This window comes from Brassica napus, chromosome C3 (assembly GCF_020379485.1).
Source record: "Brassica napus cultivar Da-Ae chromosome C3, Da-Ae, whole genome shotgun sequence".
Classification (NCBI taxonomy): Eukaryota; Viridiplantae; Streptophyta; class Magnoliopsida; order Brassicales; family Brassicaceae; genus Brassica; species Brassica napus.
Genome location: NC_063446.1, coordinates 32,898,791 through 32,908,338, shown reverse-complemented (window position 1 = coordinate 32,908,338; position 9,548 = coordinate 32,898,791). Strand labels below are relative to the sequence as shown.

Here is a 9,548-nt window from a genome sequence, read left to right as displayed (position 1 = left end):
ATGAAATTTTGGGGCATCTCATTTCTCTTACTGATGTTGCCCTTCCGCTGACATGCATCACACTTTGAGACAAACTCATGGGCGTCTCTGAAAAGTGTAGGCCACCAGTAACCAGCCTGCAGGACCTTAGAAACCGTCTTGAATGTTGCAAAATGGCCTGCGTATTCTGAACTGTGGCAGTGGAAAAGAATCCCTTGCATCTCATTCTCCAGAACACATCTCCTGAATAAACCATCTGAGCATCTCTTGTAGAGGAAGGGATCATCCCAGTAGTAGTGGTTCACATCTCTCATGAACTTTTTCCTCTCATATCCCTTCAGGTTCGGTGGTTCAATTCCAGCACATAGGTAGTTTGCAAAGTCTGCAAACCATGGGAGATCATCCTGAATTTGTCTCATGGCACAGCAATCAGCCTGATCCAAATACTCATCCTCCAGCAAGGTGATCACATAGACATTCTCCTCGGGTAATGTATCATCCAGTGGTGTTTCAGCTTCCACTCTCATTCGGGAAAGATGATCTGCCACTCCATTTTCTGCTCCTCTCTTGTCTCTGATCTCAATATCAAACTCCTGTAGGAGTAAGATCCACCTTAAGAGTCTCGGTTTAGCATCTTTTTTCGTCATCAGGTACTTCAAGGCTGCATGATCTGTGTGCACAATTACTTTCGAGCCCACCAAATAGGACCTGAACTTCTCGAAAGCATAAACTACTGCCAGCAACTCCTTCTCAGTGGTAGCATACTTGATTTGAGCATCATCAAGCGTTCGGCTGGCATAATAGATCACATGGAGTTTCTTGTCTTTTCTCTGCCCCAAAACAGCTCCAATCGCGTAATCACTTGCGTCACACATTATTTCAAATGGCAAGTCCCAATCTGGTGGCTGCACAATGGGAGCACTGACTAGAGACTTCTTGAGAATCTGAAACGCAGCGAGGCAGTCAGCATCAAAAACAAACTTCGCTTCTTTGCACAGCAGACGGGTGAGTGGCCTCGCTATCATAGAGAAGTCTTTGATAAACCTCCTGTAAAAACCGGCATGTCCCAGAAAACTCCGAATATCCCTCACTGTCCTGGGAGGCTGTAGGCTGGTCATAACTTCAATCTTTGCTTTGTCAACCTCGATACCCTGCTCTGATATCCTGTGACCCAAAACAATGCCATCTTTCACCATGAAATGACACTTCTCCCAATTTAACACCAAGTTCTTCTCCTCACATCTTTCCAGCACCTTGCACAGATTAGCAAGGCAGTCGCTAAATGAAGAACCGTAGACTGAGAAATCGTCCATAAAAACCTCCATAATGTCCTCAATAAGATCAGTAAAGATCGACATCATGCATCTCTGGAAAGTGGCAGGAGCATTGCACAATCCGAAAGGCATTCTCCTGTAGGCAAAAGTACCGTATGGGCAGGTGAATGTTGTCTTCTCTTGGTCGTCTGGATGAATGGGTATCTGAAAGAACCCGGAGTAGCCATCGAGAAAACAGTAGTAGGGGTGGTTGGCTAGTCTTTCCAGCATCTGGTCAATGAAAGGAAGTGGGAAGTGGTCCTTCCTTGTGGCTGAGTTTAGCTTCCTGTAGTCAATGCACATCCTATGCCCTGTGACTGTTCTGGTAGGAATCAGCTCATCCTTCTCATTTGTGATGACAGTGATGCCACCCTTCTTAGGAACCACATGAACCGGGCTCACCCAAGTGCTGTCTGAAATTGGGTAGATCACCCCTGCACTCAACAGCTTTAGAATCTCCTTTTTCACAACTTCCATCAGTTTGGGATTCAGTCTTCGCTGGTGCTCTATGGACGTCTTTGACTCATCCTCCAAGTGAATCTTGTGCATGCAAAGATCTGGAGAAATACCTGTAATATCATCCAAAGAGTACCCCAATGCTTTTCTATACTTTCGCAATTTTGAAAGAAGCAAAGCGGTCTCCACATTATTCAGGTTAGCACAAATAATAACAGGATATGTGGAATTCGGTCCCAAGAATGCATACCTCAGCCCAGCTGGGAGGGCTTTAAGTTCCACCTTTGGAGCATTCTCCTCACTCCAATCTGGTTGGGAGGATGACGGTTTGACGGTTTTATCGGTGCCTGAGTCTTCAAGGCTGACATAGGCGACATGCTTCTCAATCGGTGAGGCTGAATCCAAAATCTCAGAAAATCCAACCACTTCTTGGTTCATGAACCCGAACTCACTCTCCCTTTGGGTCAATGCGACTTGTAGAGGATCATCAGTGTGCAACTCTTCATCCATTTCCTCCACCAGTTCAGTCAATGTATCAACCCAGAAAGTCTGTCCATCAATAGTCGGATTTTTCAGCACCTTCTCCACATTGTATCTCATCGCCATGTCTCCTAGACGTAAGTCTATATGCCCATTCTGTACATCAATCATGGCTCCAGCAGTAGCTAAAAACGGTCTGCCCAAAATGAGAGGATCTTTAGGTTCCTCTTCCAGCTCCAGAACTACAAAATCGGTAAGCACGTATCCCTTTCCAACACCAACAGGGATGTTCTCTAGTACACCGACTGGTCTTCGCACTGATCGGTCAGCAAGGACCAAGGAGATCCTTGTAGGTTTGTAGTTCGTCATGCCTAGCCTCTCAGAGACAGAGAAAGGCATTAGGCTCACTCCTGAACCCAGATCGCAGAGACTCTTCTCAAAAGTAAGTGATCCAATGCGGCATGGTAGAACAAATGCTCCGGGATCTTCACGCTTTTTAGGCATGACATTTTGTAGAACTGCGCTACACTCCTCATTGAGCATCAACACACCCCGCTCTAGGCTCATCTTATCGGTAAGAATCTCCTTCATGTACCTTTTAAGAGAAGGTACCATCTTCACCGCTTCAACGAATGGCAATCTCACATGTAACTCCCCAACAAGGTTCTTTAGCTTCTCGTACTCACGTTCTTTGATCTTCTGCCTTGGTCTGGATGGGTATGGAGCCTTAGGAACATAAGCAGGAGGCGCCACATACACCTCTTCAGGTTCAGAGGAATTTGGCTTTGTCGACACGGGATCGGTCGATCCAGATGGACCGGATCGGTCGATCTCCTTCCCCTTGGATCGGTCGATCTGTTCTTGAGATCGGTCGATCTCTTTCTCTTTCGATTCCTCAATCGTTTTTCCACTCCTAAGTGTTATAGCATTCACAAACTCCTTTGGATTCGTCTCTGACTTCCCTGGTAGAAATCCAGGTGCTGTTCTGCTGCTGGAGGCGGTTTGAGCAACTTGCTTTTCCAAAACTTTCAAATGGGTGTTCAAAGCTTCAAACTTCCCATTAAGCTCTCCATACATGTTATCCACCTTGGTGTTTATCTCTGCAGTGCTATTCTTCTGACCTTCTAGCACCATTTGCAGCATCTTCTTAATTTCGTTATCCTGAGAAGGCTGTGACGAAGAGGCATTTCCTTGATTCTGATAGTTGTTGTACTGCTGCCTTTGCTGAAATCCTGAGTTGCCCGAGTTGTTCCCCTGATATTGATTTCTGTTCTGAAATCCTTGGTTGAACACACTCTGGTTCTGATTCTGGTTCTGCCTGTTTCCTGCCTGAGGGTAGGACTGATGTTGTGGATTCTCCACATTGTTGCTCCGGTAAGACAGATTATTTTGCTGATTTTGATTCCACCCAAGGTTCTGATTGTAGCCTCTGTTGTAGTTTCCTTGACCACCAATGTAGTTCACATCAGCCTGCATATCACTTGAATCATCACCAACAGCTTCTTGTGAGGAACGATAGCCTTGCTCCTCCACAAATTTCACAGATTTCTGATCTCTCTTGAGAAGCATCTCAATCTTGGCATTCAACTCATCTATCTTCTTGGATTCATAACCAACACCCTTCTGGCTGGTATCAAACCTTGACTTGCGGTTTGCTTTGCTGGATGACAGGTTGTTCAACAAGGTGTAAGCTTCTTCAACAGTCTTGGTCATGAAATCACCATTACTTGCTGTGTCCATGGCATCTTGACTCTCTTCATGAACTCCATTATAGAAAATGTTCAGCAAACTCACATCAGTGTAGCCATGGTGAGGGCAGTCCTGTGTGTACTCCTTGAAACGCTCCCAAGCCTCATGAAAGCTTTCTGAATCAAGCTGCTGAAAGCTTCCAATTCTGCTTCTCAGATATGTGGACCTTGACTTGGTGAAGAAATGCTGTAGAAAAGCAGCTCTTGTCTCTTCCCATGTAGTAAGAGATCCTGGAGGGATGGACTTTAACCATCTGATAGCTTTATCAGCTAAGGAAAACGGGAACAACCTGCATTTCAAAGCGCCTTGAGGAACTCCATTATGTCTGCTGGTGTCACAGACTCGCTCAAAATGCTCCAAGTGATACATCGGGTCCTCAGACGGGTTTCCATGAAACGGATTTTTCTCCACCAAATTAATGAGACCAGTCTTGATCTCAAAGTCTCTTCTCTCAATGGGAGGTGGGCGAATCCCAGAACGATCGGCATAGAATGCATCTGGTGTATCATAATGTGCAAGCGTCATCCTAGGCATGCCATAGTCTCCAGCCTGTTGTCTTGCAGCTACACCAGCCTGCTGATTATCACCAGCATTGTTGCCTTCTCGTTCATTTACAGGAATTGGATTTTGCGGGTTGTCCTGAAATTGGTCTTCTTGGTGTTCAGCCATTTCAACCTCTTCAGCGGACTCAAGTCTTTTCTTTTTCACTTGTCTCTCTAGGCGGCCGAGCTCTAACTCCAAAGGTATTAAATTCGATGATCCTTTGCTTCTAGTATGAAATCCGCTCATTCACCTGAAAACACAAACAGAAAGAGAAAGACAGAAACATTAGACAAAATAAAGAAAATGCTATAGTCTTAAACTGATCATTAACTCTAGGGTGACCAAATGGTCCCCGGCAACGGCGCCAAAAACTTGATGTCTCGAGTTTTAACCCGATTATCTAACTGCAAGTGCACAGTAAAGTACGCAGTAGTAATACGGGATCGAATCCACAGGGACCGATGATCACACGTAGAGTTGCAGACAAGTTAATAGCTACAGCGAATCAAAATATATTTTTGATGGTTTTTATTTAATTTTCTCTAGTGTCACAAAGCATAAACAAGCATGTAAAAAGATGATTTAAACGATTTGAAAACTATTTTAAAACAAACGTTGGGCATTGGGAATTCTCAGGGATTTCTTTTTAATCAAGATACAATTAATGGAAGACACAGGGATATATTAAGAACCGTCTAGAACTCAAACACGATATTAGAATTAACCTACTTCCGTAGCGCTAATTCTCTATGTTATAGAAATCTCCACACTAACTTCCGCTGAGTTTCAATTTCTAAACAAGCATTAAGAACAGGTTCAATATGTTCACAAAGCGCAATAACATCAACTTCCGAGGGTTAAGGACACTTTGCTCATCTAAAGTATTTTCGGAAGTTCAAACAATCACTTTCGGTGCATCAAACAATCTGAAATCATGAACTAAGTGATCAATTCAGTTCAAGCAGTAAGAAATCCATTAGATGAAGAACCAAAACGTAATCCCTTAGTCTACACACGTTTTATGGATCAAAACATCAAGAAATCCCCTATGAGAACCCCTAAACCCAACTAGATGACTACTCACACATAACTAAGCAAGAACAAAACGATTTTGATGAAGAAAACATGATAAGATTGTATTAAAACAGAGTAAAGGTTCAGAAGATCTTCTCCAAATGGTTTTGAGATGAACTCCTTTACAAATCTTCACAAATCACACCAAAACAAGTACAAAACACTCAAATCTTCTCTCTAGAACTTGTAAATCTCCTCCTTGGTCGCCCCTGGTCTTTTCTGAGTCTCAAAGGTCGAGTTCTTCTCTGAATTATTGAGGGGAGTGGGTAAAAAGGAGTGAAAAGCTCGTTTGTGCGTGTGGAGCCCGTAGCGCCTGAGATCGGTCGATCCACATGGCTCGGATCGGTCGATCTCGTGTATGAAAGCCTGGGATCGGTCGATCCAGGTAGCCCGGATCGGTCGATCTCGTGCTCTGTGCGATCAATACTTCATTCGGTCCATTGTTCGGTCCATCTTGCTTCTGAATAAATCCCGAATGCGTTCTTTTCTTTCAAGCTATCTAGTAACCTGCATATTACACTTAAGAACACCAAAACGCATCAAATAGACCAAAACATTAATTAAAACCGACCATTTAATTGCTCCAAAACGAGTTTAAAACCGTTAAAAACACGGAATATCAGTAGGCCGCCCAATAGGATGGAAAGACGACACAACTCATAGATGATTTCAAATGTCATACCCACTTTAGTGGCATAATCCAATGATCCAATATATCAAGATCACAGTAGATCGAGCTGTTGATTTGGGCTTCACAATATTTTAGATAATTTATCAATTTAGATAAAATGTTATAGAGTAAATTATTGGAGCAAATCCAACTTTACAATAGAGTTATTCTATTTTAGAGTGAATTTTTTTTTTAAATTTTTTTATACCATTAGAAATGGTCTTAGACAATAATAAAAATAAATAAGTCATTAGAATATTTAAAATAAAGATATTTTAAAGATTTTATTTTTATTAACAATAGTAAAAATAAATAAGACATTAGAATAGTTATTTTTGAATATTTAAAATATTATTTAATAATATTTTTCTTATTATGTATAAATATTCTGATAGTTATTGCTTGTAAGCAAAATAAGTCAAAGATAAATAGTTTTTATTCCATGATACAAAACTCGAATTGCTGCATAAGGAATGAGTTTGATGGCAATATTGTTAAGTTTGACAACAACATTTCTTAGGAACATTAGGAGAAGGAGAAGCACACTCCCCAGCACCGTGATAGCCAGCAGTTATGCAGTCAGTCCAACATTCATGCCATGCGTAGGTATCCGAACACAATACTCTGCAGTGGTCATATGAAAACTTTTCCAGCTCTGTACCACATGCCCAAATAAATATTAATTGTAATAATTGATACAAGTGACCATGTTCGGTCCTGGACAAAGCCGAATAAAACATTGGCATAGGGCTCTCAAACTTTTTGAAGAAAATCACATGAGCATAGCCTCTGAATTTGTAAAAAAAAAGGCCCCGAATTTATATAAAAATTATTATATTGAAATCATTATCAAATCACTTACGGTCCCAAAAATCTCAGAACCGGCCATGGATACGACATCAATTTATATATTTATATATATATTCAAAACCACAAAACTTAGTCATTACAAATTCAGCATATCTCTAGCTATTGCTTTTAAAATGATCAAGATTAGTTTTGTAATAACTAAATAAAAAATTAAACATACCTGCAGCCAAAACATTGTGGTTGGAGAGAAAAGTTACAAATACTACTAAAACAAGAAAAGCCAGCTGAGTCTTTGTGACGCCCATAGTATTTTTGTATGTTAAATGTGCTGAGAAACTAAAATGCTGTTCAGTTACAAAGAAAAAAAAATGCTGTTTTTTGCTTATGATTTGGGTTGGAAGAGAGGTTCTATTTATATAACATCTGGTCTTGGGATTTATTTTATTATTAAATGACTTTCCAAAATTGTGAATAAACTTGTTTTATATTTGATTTTTTTTTTGCGTGTATAATTGCAAAAAAATCTACGACACATGTCTATATGGTCAAAATAATATATTGCATATCCTCATATCATTATGACTAATCAATATATTAGTTAATGCATCATCACTGTGTTTACCACATCACCAACCACTAAAATGGTACTCGTTGTAATTAGAGAGTTTTAGATAGAGAGTTTTAGAGACTGAATATTTATCTGTTCTTATTAATGATCAATAAAGGTTCCTTTATATAAGGATTACAAGATAAAGATAAATGAAAAGTATCCAAAACCTAAACTTATTAGGATTAGGAAAACTATTAATACATAATAATGGAAAGATTACATCTACTAGGAAAATGAAAGGGTTTCTTTTTCTTCAAGCTTTGTGGCCGCCTTTCTCTCTCCTGAAGTCGGCTCTCTCTCTCCTCTCTCTAGGCTTCAGTCATCTCTCCGTCTTCTAGGTATTGGGCCGGTCTCGGTCCGGGCCTGGTTAATGGCAATCCACTCAATGATTTATAACACTCCCCCTTGGATGCCATAACCATACATGATTTGTAGTACGCTTCATGTTGCCTCATTAAAACCTTATCAGGAAAACCCAGTGGGACAAAATCATGATGAAGGAAAAAGAGAACAACACGCACTACTCCCCCTGATGTGAACCTCAGTGTAGGTTCTACATTCTACGCATCTTGTGCGTGATATTTCTTGTATGTATAGGATGGGAAGTAATCGGCCAGTTTCATTACTAAGCCGTAACTAGACCACTTCGACCTCTTAGGTCGTATCTCATGTCTTTTGACATCGAGTGTCCCGGTAAAGTATATGTGCTAAGCAATGTGAATCACATTGTCCTCGGAGATCACTATTGGGTCTTTGCAAATCGTCTTTGCATGTGTCCATAGTCTAGACGTGATCGTCTACTGTTAACTCTTTACTTTGATCGGACAAAATAAGTACTTATGGACAATGTACTAGACATGGTTATCATGAACCTATGTCTCGATCTGGCCGATCCATTTCTGGGTCATAGACCTCGTCTATACATGTCCACTACTTGTCTCATGAGTGTTCAAGATCAATGATCATTGCTTTGAGTTTTATAATTTCTCATTATGGCTCTGTGGCCGAACACTCTCATGTATCTCTCATGTGGACATCGATAGTACCATATCTATCTCGGACATTGTAGTCCTTTATCCATCTCTTGATGGTGTCTCATGATCTCTGTTGCTGTGGATTATATCACACACTGAAATATATATTATTAGGTTATAGATTTCGACTCTCACAAGCTTATGGACTACAATACATTTGTATCCGGTTGATCTTTTGTCTCTACTAGCCCATGATCAAGAAGAAGGGCTAGACGCCTTTTAGACTTAAAAGCCGGACGCGTCTAGTAGAAGAGCCAGACGTTCTTTGCTGAAGAGTCGGACGTCCTTAGACGGACAGAGTCGGACATCTTTAGTTTGAAGGGCCGGGGCCGGACGCTTTTGGTCGGACACCCACATAGATTAATTCTATGCCTACTAACCTCTTTTAGGTTTAGTATAATCACAAGGAATTTCAAATATATGGACTGTATTGGATTGTCTTTTATACAACTCCAAGATCAATGATCATGCGTGATCAATTTCTTTTACATACTATATGCAGCTGCTTTATGTTTCAGTCCATGAATCAGCTTAGGAACGAAGCTGTTCTTTCATCTTATCCAGTGATCCATATGCTGCTTACTACATCATTTGTATCTAATTTCATTCTTATGACCAGACCATTTTCAATTTCGAAAATCTGTAGCAGCATCCACCACATAGGAGTTTATCTCCTTATAATCTGTTCCTTTGATCTCTGTGAGTACCTTGTGTAACAAGCTATAATCTAATGCTGTTAAGTAGGAAGACATGAACATTCTTAGACCTCGTGATCATGTACCTTCTCTCACGGTTTCTTTATCTCACAAGATCCATCTATTTCACTGGTT

General features: G+C 40.7%; 1 long non-coding RNA gene and 1 other non-coding gene across 2 annotated transcripts; one reads left to right on the top strand and one right to left on the bottom strand.

Moving 5' to 3' along the window:
* Positions 1-4,029: 4,029 nt before the first annotated feature.
* LOC125584764 lies at positions 4,030-4,136 on the top strand. Its single transcript, XR_007321673.1, has one exon. It is a non-coding gene; the product is annotated as a small nucleolar RNA R71 (small nucleolar RNA).
* A 2,460-nt stretch (positions 4,137-6,596) lies between these two features.
* On the bottom strand, positions 6,597-7,849 carry LOC125584573. The gene is made up of 2 exons (XR_007321487.1): positions 7,295-7,849; positions 6,597-6,919 (listed from the first exon to the last, which is right to left on the bottom strand). It is a non-coding gene; the product is annotated as an uncharacterized LOC125584573 (long non-coding RNA).
* Between the last annotated feature and the right edge of the window lie 1,699 nt (positions 7,850-9,548).